The sequence below is a fragment of the Anomalospiza imberbis genome, chromosome 6, assembly GCF_031753505.1.
Source record: "Anomalospiza imberbis isolate Cuckoo-Finch-1a 21T00152 chromosome 6, ASM3175350v1, whole genome shotgun sequence".
NCBI classification, from domain to species: Eukaryota; Metazoa; Chordata; class Aves; order Passeriformes; family Viduidae; genus Anomalospiza; species Anomalospiza imberbis.
In genome coordinates this window covers 28,206,355-28,216,185 of record NC_089686.1, presented here as the reverse complement: position 1 = coordinate 28,216,185, position 9,831 = coordinate 28,206,355, and positions in this window count along the sequence as shown.

Here is a 9,831-nt window from a genome sequence, read left to right as displayed (position 1 = left end):
CTAAATCATTTTCAAGATTTTGTTTAAGGTAGGGTTTTTTTATTTTTGTCAGAAGAATTGAATCCTTCAGAGCTGCTTTCCATTGTCTGGTTGTGTTGCTAGTTCAACTCAAGTAATTAGAATGCAAAAGCTCAAAAAGAAGATGGTTTGCACATTTAGTATTATAATAGGGACTTAAAGGTTATAAAGGAACTTTTAATTGGATATAAAATTTAGTCTGCATAAACTGTGTTTACATAGTAAACTATGTGCTGTATTGCACATACCACATACAGAAGTACTACGGTTTGCCTCATTTCTTGCACAACATTATGGGTAAATTTTGCTACAGTTTGAATAAACTTAAGCAACAATTGAAACAGTAAAATTTTATTTATTTTAAAATACCCATGCAACTGATTTCGCAGGGCTCCATCCCTTGTTTGGAGAAGAGCTGAGTATTGTTTAGAATAATTTGTGCAGTAAGCAAACTGCATACACAGATTGAGACAGTGGAGCTTTAAATGTTAAGTCTTACATTTAGCAAACTTACACCCTTCTAAGAGGAATTATTCTCCAGGATGCAGTTCAGAAGCTCTCTGGTGAAAAAATATGTATTGCAACACTCAGAAAGGATCACACTGAGCCTTTAAAATTTCCTGGCCCTTTCAGTCTTTTACAGAGGAGGTTCAGGCAAGTCAGGCAAAATTTTTCTCAGCAAGATCAAGAAGATTCTCCTAGATCCTTTCTATATCAAGAAATAACACTGGAGCTTTTGTTGGGACTTCAGATCACTAGATTGAAGTGCCTGAACTTTCCAGTATCTGAAGCAAATAACCAATCTCTGTAGCTATCCTCCTGCAGCACTTCATAATTGCTTCAGAATGCCATGGCAAATCTACTATGGTATTTTATTGTGTCTCTTAAAGGAAAACTGAAACCTGGGGACCCATGAGAGGAAAAAAAAAATAAAAAGGGAGTATTCTATCTGGAACTAAACAGGGGGAACAAAAAAAGAATGAGATTATTTTCTCACACAAATCTAAGATTTTAGAAGAATCTACCCTACACTCTGCTATCTCCATTAGCTGCTTTTCATCCTTACTTTCAGCCAGGTATGCTGTTTCTACTCTCCAGATACAGACTCTTTACTTATGGAGATACAAAAACAATGGGACTCATACCTCTAGGAAGAAAGTTTCAGGAAGAAATAATTAAAAAGCACTAAAAATAAAAAAATCAGGCAGTAGTAGGACGCAGTTATAAATATAACTCTTTCTCTAGAGAGTCCTCAGGGGTGAGAATAGCCACTGTAGTGTCTTAGAGAAAACAAAATTTTCAGATTTCCAAAATGAGTGCTTTATTTTTCATTATCAAGATTTTCCTCTTATTTTTTTCTGCAGTAGCCTGAGCATATATATCAAAATTTTTACAGTTTTGTTATTCAGCACTTACTCTGGCAAACTACAATGGATTGGCCATTCATTTCAAAAATATTTCATTGTGCAATTTGTGAGAACTCAGAGAATCACATTCAACAGTCAGAGGCATCTGGTTGGAGCAGGTGTTGCAGAAAATTATAATCCTACCTTGATTAAAACTGTTGGAGTTTTTTACCACCACCCTCCAGTTATGCATTACAAGTATCCAAATGATAAAATGTATAGTCAGAAGTAACAATCTGAGGTATTGTCAGGAGAAATATCAGGAATAACTTCAAGCTTGTGAACCAAAAAAATTTGCTTTTCAGGGAGCAAGATTTTCACAAAATCTTCCTTTACTCATGGATTTGCTGGAAAATGCAGGTTTGTCTCTAGCAGCTTGGTTTCTCTACTCATTTTCAAAACAGATTTCACATGAAGAAAAAATTTGAATATGAAATAAAAATTGCTTTAATCAGTATTGAACACAGTGTAACAGTTGAGTAAGGGAGATTAAAACCTAGTTGATTGCAGTCTAAAGCCTTTATTCTTTTATCAACAAGCAATACAAGCAATAAAACCACTCAGATCAAATATGTAGCTAAAGCTTGAATGTTCTGATCTTCCCCCAGTCTTAAGGTGACTAGATACACTGGCTACCTCATTTGGTATTGGTTTGCACCAACTTAAGAGTTCATAAAGGAAACAGATTTTAAGAAAATTCAGAGGTGCCATTCAGTGAAATCAAATACTTTTCAAAAGCTTCACTGTATTATCACCAAGTAATCTGTGGGTTCCCTCCCACTAAAGTAGGGACAACAGTTTTCATGATAACTGATATCTAATGCCTTAGGAGGGTTTTTCTTAGTCTTGGGGTTTTTTCTTAGATTAGAAGGCGTAGAGAAATTTCCCCCAGAAGTAGGACTCTGCTTCTGTTCGCACCCTCCAGCATTGCAACCGAAAACAGATATGAAGCTTCAGCAGCTGTAGACACCCACAAGCAAGGTGTGCAAGGAGAAGCTTGCACAGATAGGGCAAAAAGTGACTCTGTTAAGGGGCACTGAGACATCCACTTGATGGCCTGAGGGACCCGTCAGTTACTCCTGCAGAGACTGTGGCTGGTCACAAGGGGGAAATTTTCCACAAAGACAACACTCAGCCATTGGAATAATCTCCCAAGGGAGTGATGAGTTCCCTGGAATTGGGCACTTTAAAGATTCAGCCAGACAGGGTGCTGGACCATCTTGTCTACATCAACTTTTTAGGGAGAAAGGCTGGAACAAAGAATCCTTGAGGTTCCTTCCAACCAGGTATTCTATGATTATTAGATAGCAAAAGCAAAATAAAGATAAATTCATTCCATACATCTTTAGTTTTTATAGATTACTCTATTAAATATGAGGGAACAGCTGGGTTTTTTACTGAAAAACTGCATTTTCCAACTCAATTGCAAAAAATGCAGGAAAAAACAGTGTTCAAAGAGGACAGCAATTGCTGTTTCCATTCCCAGAAAAGAATGAACAGGAAAAACTGGATAGTACAAATAAAATTGCAAAAGACATCAAGACAAATGCATTTTAATACATTTTACAGTTTTACAGCACTTCACAGAATCACAGAATCACCTAGATTAGAAAGGACCTTTGAGATCATCAAGTCCATCTAGTCCTTCAGCTATAATACTGGAGTTTTGTAGAGCTGCAGCTTGTCTCTGAACCAGCCCCATTGACTTTAACTTGTTTTATTCTTTCAGAGAAGCAGGCAAGGTTCAGATGGATTATGGCCTGGTTTTCAATGGTTTCAAGGACTTGCAATTCCAACTGAAATCATGAGAATTGAACTGTCTTGATGAGCAAAATGAGACCAGAGATTGACTTACTGTTTATATCATCTGCCCATAATACAGCAGTGACATAAAAAATCCACCCCACCCCCTCAGTCAGGCAAAAGTAGATAAAACTGAGCATAAAGTGCACTGAGCACATAGTGAGGAACATCAAGCAGTGGGGGTGTTCTGCCTCCTAGCACAAGACAATTGTGCAAGATAGGCTTCTTGAAATCAATATTTGACCTGTATTTGTAGATTTGACTCTGAGACCTATGATTACACACTCTTGGAAGATTTTAATTTAAATTACATTTATTTATTTATTTGAGAGGTTAACAACATTTTTGGCACTGTGCACAGTAATTATCCAGATGGTCTTCTGTTGTAAGGTCAAGCAAAATAAACAAAAGGACTTTTATGCATTCCTTCCATTACAGCTAAATGGTGCCAGTACTATTGTCTCTATTTTGATATTAAAAAAAAAATACACACAGTATTGTAAAATAAGACCATAAAACTGACTTACTTCTGAGGAAGTTTAATTTATCCTGAAATTGCAGAATAAATTACAGAATCAAAAAATATTCTGTGTTGCAAAAGACCCTCAAGGATCATCAAGTCCAATTCCTAAGTGCAAGGTTAGTAGTGGGATGGAACGCACAACCCTGGTGTTATTAGCACCCAGCCCTAACCAACTGAATTAGTCTCAGGGTCAATGGACAAATGTGCTTTTTGCTGCTTGAAAAGCTCTGATCTAATTATACATTATATTTTGGTACTGTATGATCTTATGAAACAGAATAGCAAGGTCTTGTATGCTTTATTCTACTGAAGTAATTTGCTCATATTATTAGCTTTACAAAATGATGTGATTTTGTACTGATAACATACCACTCATTCACTCTGATAGAAAGTAGAAATTTTAAAATCCCATTACCTATTTTGGCTGACCAAAGTAAAAATTATTAGAATAATGTTCTATGAATGTACAGATAATTTCTTTAATCATGAAGAAGCAGAGAGAGCAGAGGAACTTTCTTAATTACTCTTTATCTAGCTATATCAAGATCTTAGAATTATTATCATCTATACTTGGCCCTATATTCAAGAATCTACTGTATTCATTTTTTTAATAAATAGCTATAAAATTATTTCAGATCAGACAAGTAATTTATGACCTGTGAAGTATTAAATTTCCCAAAACTTGAAGTATTTCACTGAAGCCAATTTTGTTTTACTCAAAAATGTACACTCTTATGAGAAGTAAAGGAAAAGAAAGAAGTAACTTCCTATCCCCTTTTTTCTCAGCTAAGAGACATAAGGGGCTGAAAAACTGCTTCTACTGTTGTAAATATTTGTTTTTCTAACATGAGGAAAAAGAATTGCATGACAGAACACCTAATCTAAAAGTCATTGTCATGTATAGTCTACACTATGCAAAAGGCAAGCTGTCCTCACATGCTGGGTGTTGACATGGAATCAGAGATTAGTTCTATTAAGTACAGGAAATAAAGCATGTAATTCCATCTCAGCTTAATGTCACCTATATCCAACACTCTGTGATACAATTATCCTTCATTACTCTCAGCCTCCTTGCTTTCTCTCTCTCCACTCTGTTAATATTCACATTTTTGAGATTAGCGAGTGAGCTTTTTCAGGAAGCTGATCCAGCTAAAAACTAATCACCAAATCTAAATTAAAACTAAACTAGTACCAAAGAAAAGGAAACTTATATTTTATAATGACTTACCATAATAACAACAGAATCCAGTCAATATTTAAATTGAGCAGGTTTTGCCATACAAAATGGCAAATCAAAATGTACATGTCCTTTGTGTGACTAGCAACAGAATGGACACTCTTCAGCATTTGTGCAAGTACACAAATATACTTTAGCGGTACCCCTTGGGTGTACTTAAAGTTTCTGCAGATTAAGCACAGAAATTAGGAAATATGGTCACAGCTATTCTGGTAAACAACTTTTAAGATAAAATAAAGACTACTGACAATACCAAAGTCACATTTAAAGTGCTTACTCATATTTTGAATGTATCTTATACACAATGGTTCTCAGTACTCAGAATAAAATCCAAATTTTATTAGGCAATAGTAAATTTAATGGCACTCTGTTCATTTAATTGCTTAGTATCAAAACCCTATTATAAAATTACTTTCAAAATGCAACAAAATATCTGTTTTATACTGATATGAAAGAGTGCGTATCTTAAGATAAACTGCTTATCAGATTTAAGGCCATTATTTACTTTAGAATATTATCTATTAATCTATTTTTCCTTGTAATCATTTTCTAACTTTATTCTGTAGATGAAGCAGTAGAAGCAACTTTTATTACTATTCCTTAGGTTTCAATGGAGTTTGGGTTGTTTTCAGTATCACATCTTTCAATCTAACTTTCCTGTTTCCCAGAGAATTTGAACTAAGATAGAAAACATCTTTTCAAAGTATTTCTAGAATCACTTAAGGTAAAGGTAAATTTCTAATACAAAAATCTGCATTGCATGTAGATTAAATTTCAGGTAAAGGCCCCTATGCATTTTCTAGTCAGGTATGATTCTAAAATAGAAGCACAAAATATTAACAAAAAAAGCTAAAGATTTTCCATTTTAAGAGGAACTGTAAATTGCTTTGAAGCTTTATCAGCATGAAATATGTTTGTTTGCCTTTAATCTATGTTTGAAAACACCATAAAGAGCAATTAGAATTGGTATTTACCTTCCCTTAAACAATATGTAGTTTTAGATGTATTTAATAAGTCCTTTGTGGAATTTTTTCATCAATTTAGCCACTAATATTTCTCAGAATCTCTAGAAAAATGTTTATTCATGCTAAATTTTTAAACATCATTTAGTGAGAGATTCAACAAAAAAATATGCCAACTACTTTTTCAAATAAGAAACAGAATTTAAATGGGCTTTGATATTTTCTGTTTGCATGGTTGTGTACCCAGCAGATGTTGTTCACACATCTCTTGCACACTTTTCTGTTATTTACATATAGTGTCCTGTATAAGTAAAATTATGAAAATTTCTATTGTAGAATTATTTTTAAGAAAATACTAAATTGTTCTATGTGCTTATTTGCATGTATTTATTATATATATGCAATTGGACATACAGGAATAAACTAAAGAATTCTATGCTGTTAACAGTTCCTCAAAGACGCTCTCCCTGGAACTGGGATCCATTTCTCAGTTAAAGATATTATGCTATTTTCTTCCATGTACAAACACAATGGTCTCTGAATCACTTATATATATGCTGTAGCAAGGATTGTAGCCTTATTTCAGGACAAATTAAAAAGTCACACAGCAGATAAATCTGAAAAATACCATTATCTCTTCCTTCCCGAACTACGCCCCACCATCAACAAACTGAGATGTTTTCTTTTTTTTTTCCCCAAGGGGAATGCAGAGTCCTGAAGAGTCAATTCCTCCCAAAAGCAATGCAGTACTTGTACCACACATACTCGAGCAAGGACTTTGATCCTGTAGCTGGAAAGAAGCAGTCAAAATTCTGTAGTTTCACTTCATCTTTGAATCATGCTTGCCAAGTTTCATCATGGCAAGTGTCCCTGTCAAGCATTTTGTTTCATTTCAAGCTTTGAAAATTGATAAGCCTTCTGCAAAACACAAAGTCTCCTTGCTCACTGCACCCTCACCAGATTTCCATTTGCTATCAATACAACAAATGGTACAATACAAAATTGTAGAATACAATACAAAATTCCGTTTGCTATCTTCAATTTGCCCTACTGACATCTAGCCACCTCTGATGTCTTTCCCTCCCATTTTATACCATAACATGAAATTGCCATAGATAAAAGGGCTCCAGCGGGTAGTTGTAAAAACTGACTAGACAAGTTTTAGGTGATGGGCATTCTGAATAGCAAATTCTTCCCTAGGCTTTATACGCTCTCTTCCCGTCTCCAAAAGATGGGACTGCGGAATTCTGTATCAGGAGCAATTTTTTTGGCTAGAGATCTTTTCCCTTTGTGGCTCAAAGCCAGATTTGCAAGCCATGAAATTCCGTTCAAAAGGCCTGTGAGTTTTAAAAGATGTCATTTTCCAATTACAACTGTCTCCAGTCCCTCACACAACTCTAAAGGTTTATTATCTCAGCTTTTGTGATAGATTAGGCTAGTTGTGACACAACACATGTGAAGGGAATCTTGTCAGGGTAAAAATTTAGATGTGTTTCTCTCAGGAGCACATTCTTATCCCTTGTTTTACATATGTTTAACTAGATTCATAGATTCCATTAGGTTAAAATCAGAAGGAACTTTTTTCCATCATCTAACCTGACAATATACATAGCAGAGATCTCTAAATTTCTCCACTCTACCTTGCAGTCCACCAACACCTTTCTTCTACAAAGACTGAGAATTTTGAAGTGAAATCCTCAAGAGACAGTGAATTCAGCATTCTCTTTACTAGTTTGTTCCAGGAGTTAATTAACTCTTCTTTACTCATTTTTAGTTTCAATATGTATGGCATGATCTATTGAAAATTTTTATGGTTTCTCCTTGTTAGACCACGTGGTCCTTTGGTATTCATCTTTCTCCCTCCACCCTTATACAGTGTAACCATGCCAACTTTCAAAACTCTTGAATAAACTACACAGATTTTTCTCTTTTTATTTCTTGCTGTGAAGTATTTTTTTAATTCTCTGTATTTCTACTGGTGTCCACTTTGAAATGTAAACACTAGTACTACATAAAGCATTTTAATACAATCTTGCCCAGCTACAGGGATAAATATTCCTATCCCTACTCATTAGTCTCTATTTACAAATTCAATATTATATTACTGCTTTGTGTTATGGCCTTATTTTGAGACCTCTTGTTGAATTATCTACCCATTATGAATTTGAACACTTTCTGAGACACTTTTTCAGGCTGCAGTAGATGTGGCTTATATTTCTTATGGTAAGGTATATAATTTTAGATTTTTTCATTAAACATTTTTTCTAATCATTTTAGTCCATTACTTTTTTCATTTAATTTTGTATGCCATGTTTTTTTTTCATTTCCATACTTGCCATTGATTTAATCCTTAAGTCAGTCAAAGAAGTTATCATTGGGTTTTATATAGGAACACATTTAGGTTGCATTTGGAAAGATACAATTTTTATATCTATCAGCTAATTCTTAATCGGTTCGACTTTTTTGTTTTACTAATATGGTAATAGTGATACTTAACCATAAGAAAAGTGCTCTTTCTTCATGTTAATGATCAGATGATAAAAACATAATCAAAAACTTCACAGGAGATTCAGAATTGTATCCAGGAAAGTGCCTACAGCAAAGCATGGAATGGATTAAAAGGGCTGCAATGAAAAACTGCTGCTTGCTTATGTGGCAAGCAAACACTTGCTTACCCACGTGAGCACAGAGATGCCTAATATTACTTGACTTTAAAGTTATATTCTCTCTATAGATTCCACTTTTGGCACAAGCTTAATATTGTGCCAGTATAAACAGCTGAGTATTTTTTATACCTAAGCTTCTGTGAGATGTAGAAATAAGTGTGGATTAACGTCACTGGACTTCACACGTCTGCTGTACAGATGTTCCATCCAAGCTAGTCACTCGCTGTTTCAAGAGCAAAATATAAAAGTTTAGAAAAGAGTTTTCCAGTTCACTTCAGAAGTGTATACATTGGATGAGATGTTCTTCTTTTCTGTTCAGTAATGAAGAGTCTGCATGAGTCTGCGTGGTCATGAGGAATCCATCTTAAGCTGCTACATTGCCTAAATCCTTGAGCGCTGTGATGCAATTCTCATATTCTCAGTGTGTTTACCATAGGGGTATGAAAATATTCATTTAAAGAAGATTTTCATATCTGCTGTTGATATTAGCCCATAATCTAGAGGATTTCACTCACAGAAGCGTGTAAAGTTGTTTCAGTCCCATCCTCAGCCTGACAGAAGTTATATCTCTTCATATCTAAGAATTTTCCCTCAAAATGAAGGGAGCTGAGAACTACAATTTCTTCCAGACTTAGATTTCTTGGACAGTAGTTTGGATTTTGATAATGTCATATATTTTCTGTCTGTTCCCCAGCTCCTGACAGTCAAGCGACTGGACATATGGATACATCCTCATGCAATACAGGATGGCAGTGATACATCATTTGCCTAGTACATGCAAATCTCCAACTTGAAAGTAATTCAAAAAGGTAATTAGAGTTAAACAAAGGAAAAATTTTGTCAATCAAACAGATAAAAATACACACACAAATCCAATTCACCATAGTTCCAAACTTAATTGTGCAAGCTGTTAAAACACTTGCAAAATATTGGTAAACTAAACTCCATTTTACTTTTTATAGCCTCTGCTTTGCTGTGCACATGCTTGTTAGTTCATTTACATAGAAATGAGTCTCAGAGACATAAAGCTTTTCATTTTCACTGAATACAACTTACAAGCATTATGCATGCTAAATTGGAAAGAGAAAGACTTCTGAAGAAAAAAGTTATATAGCTCTGTGATTTGTTGAAACAGAATTTTCAATTAAATCTGGAAATTTCTGGGTGTTTGTAAGAAGAGAATTGTGTGTTTCTGCTATACCTAAACTGACATCTT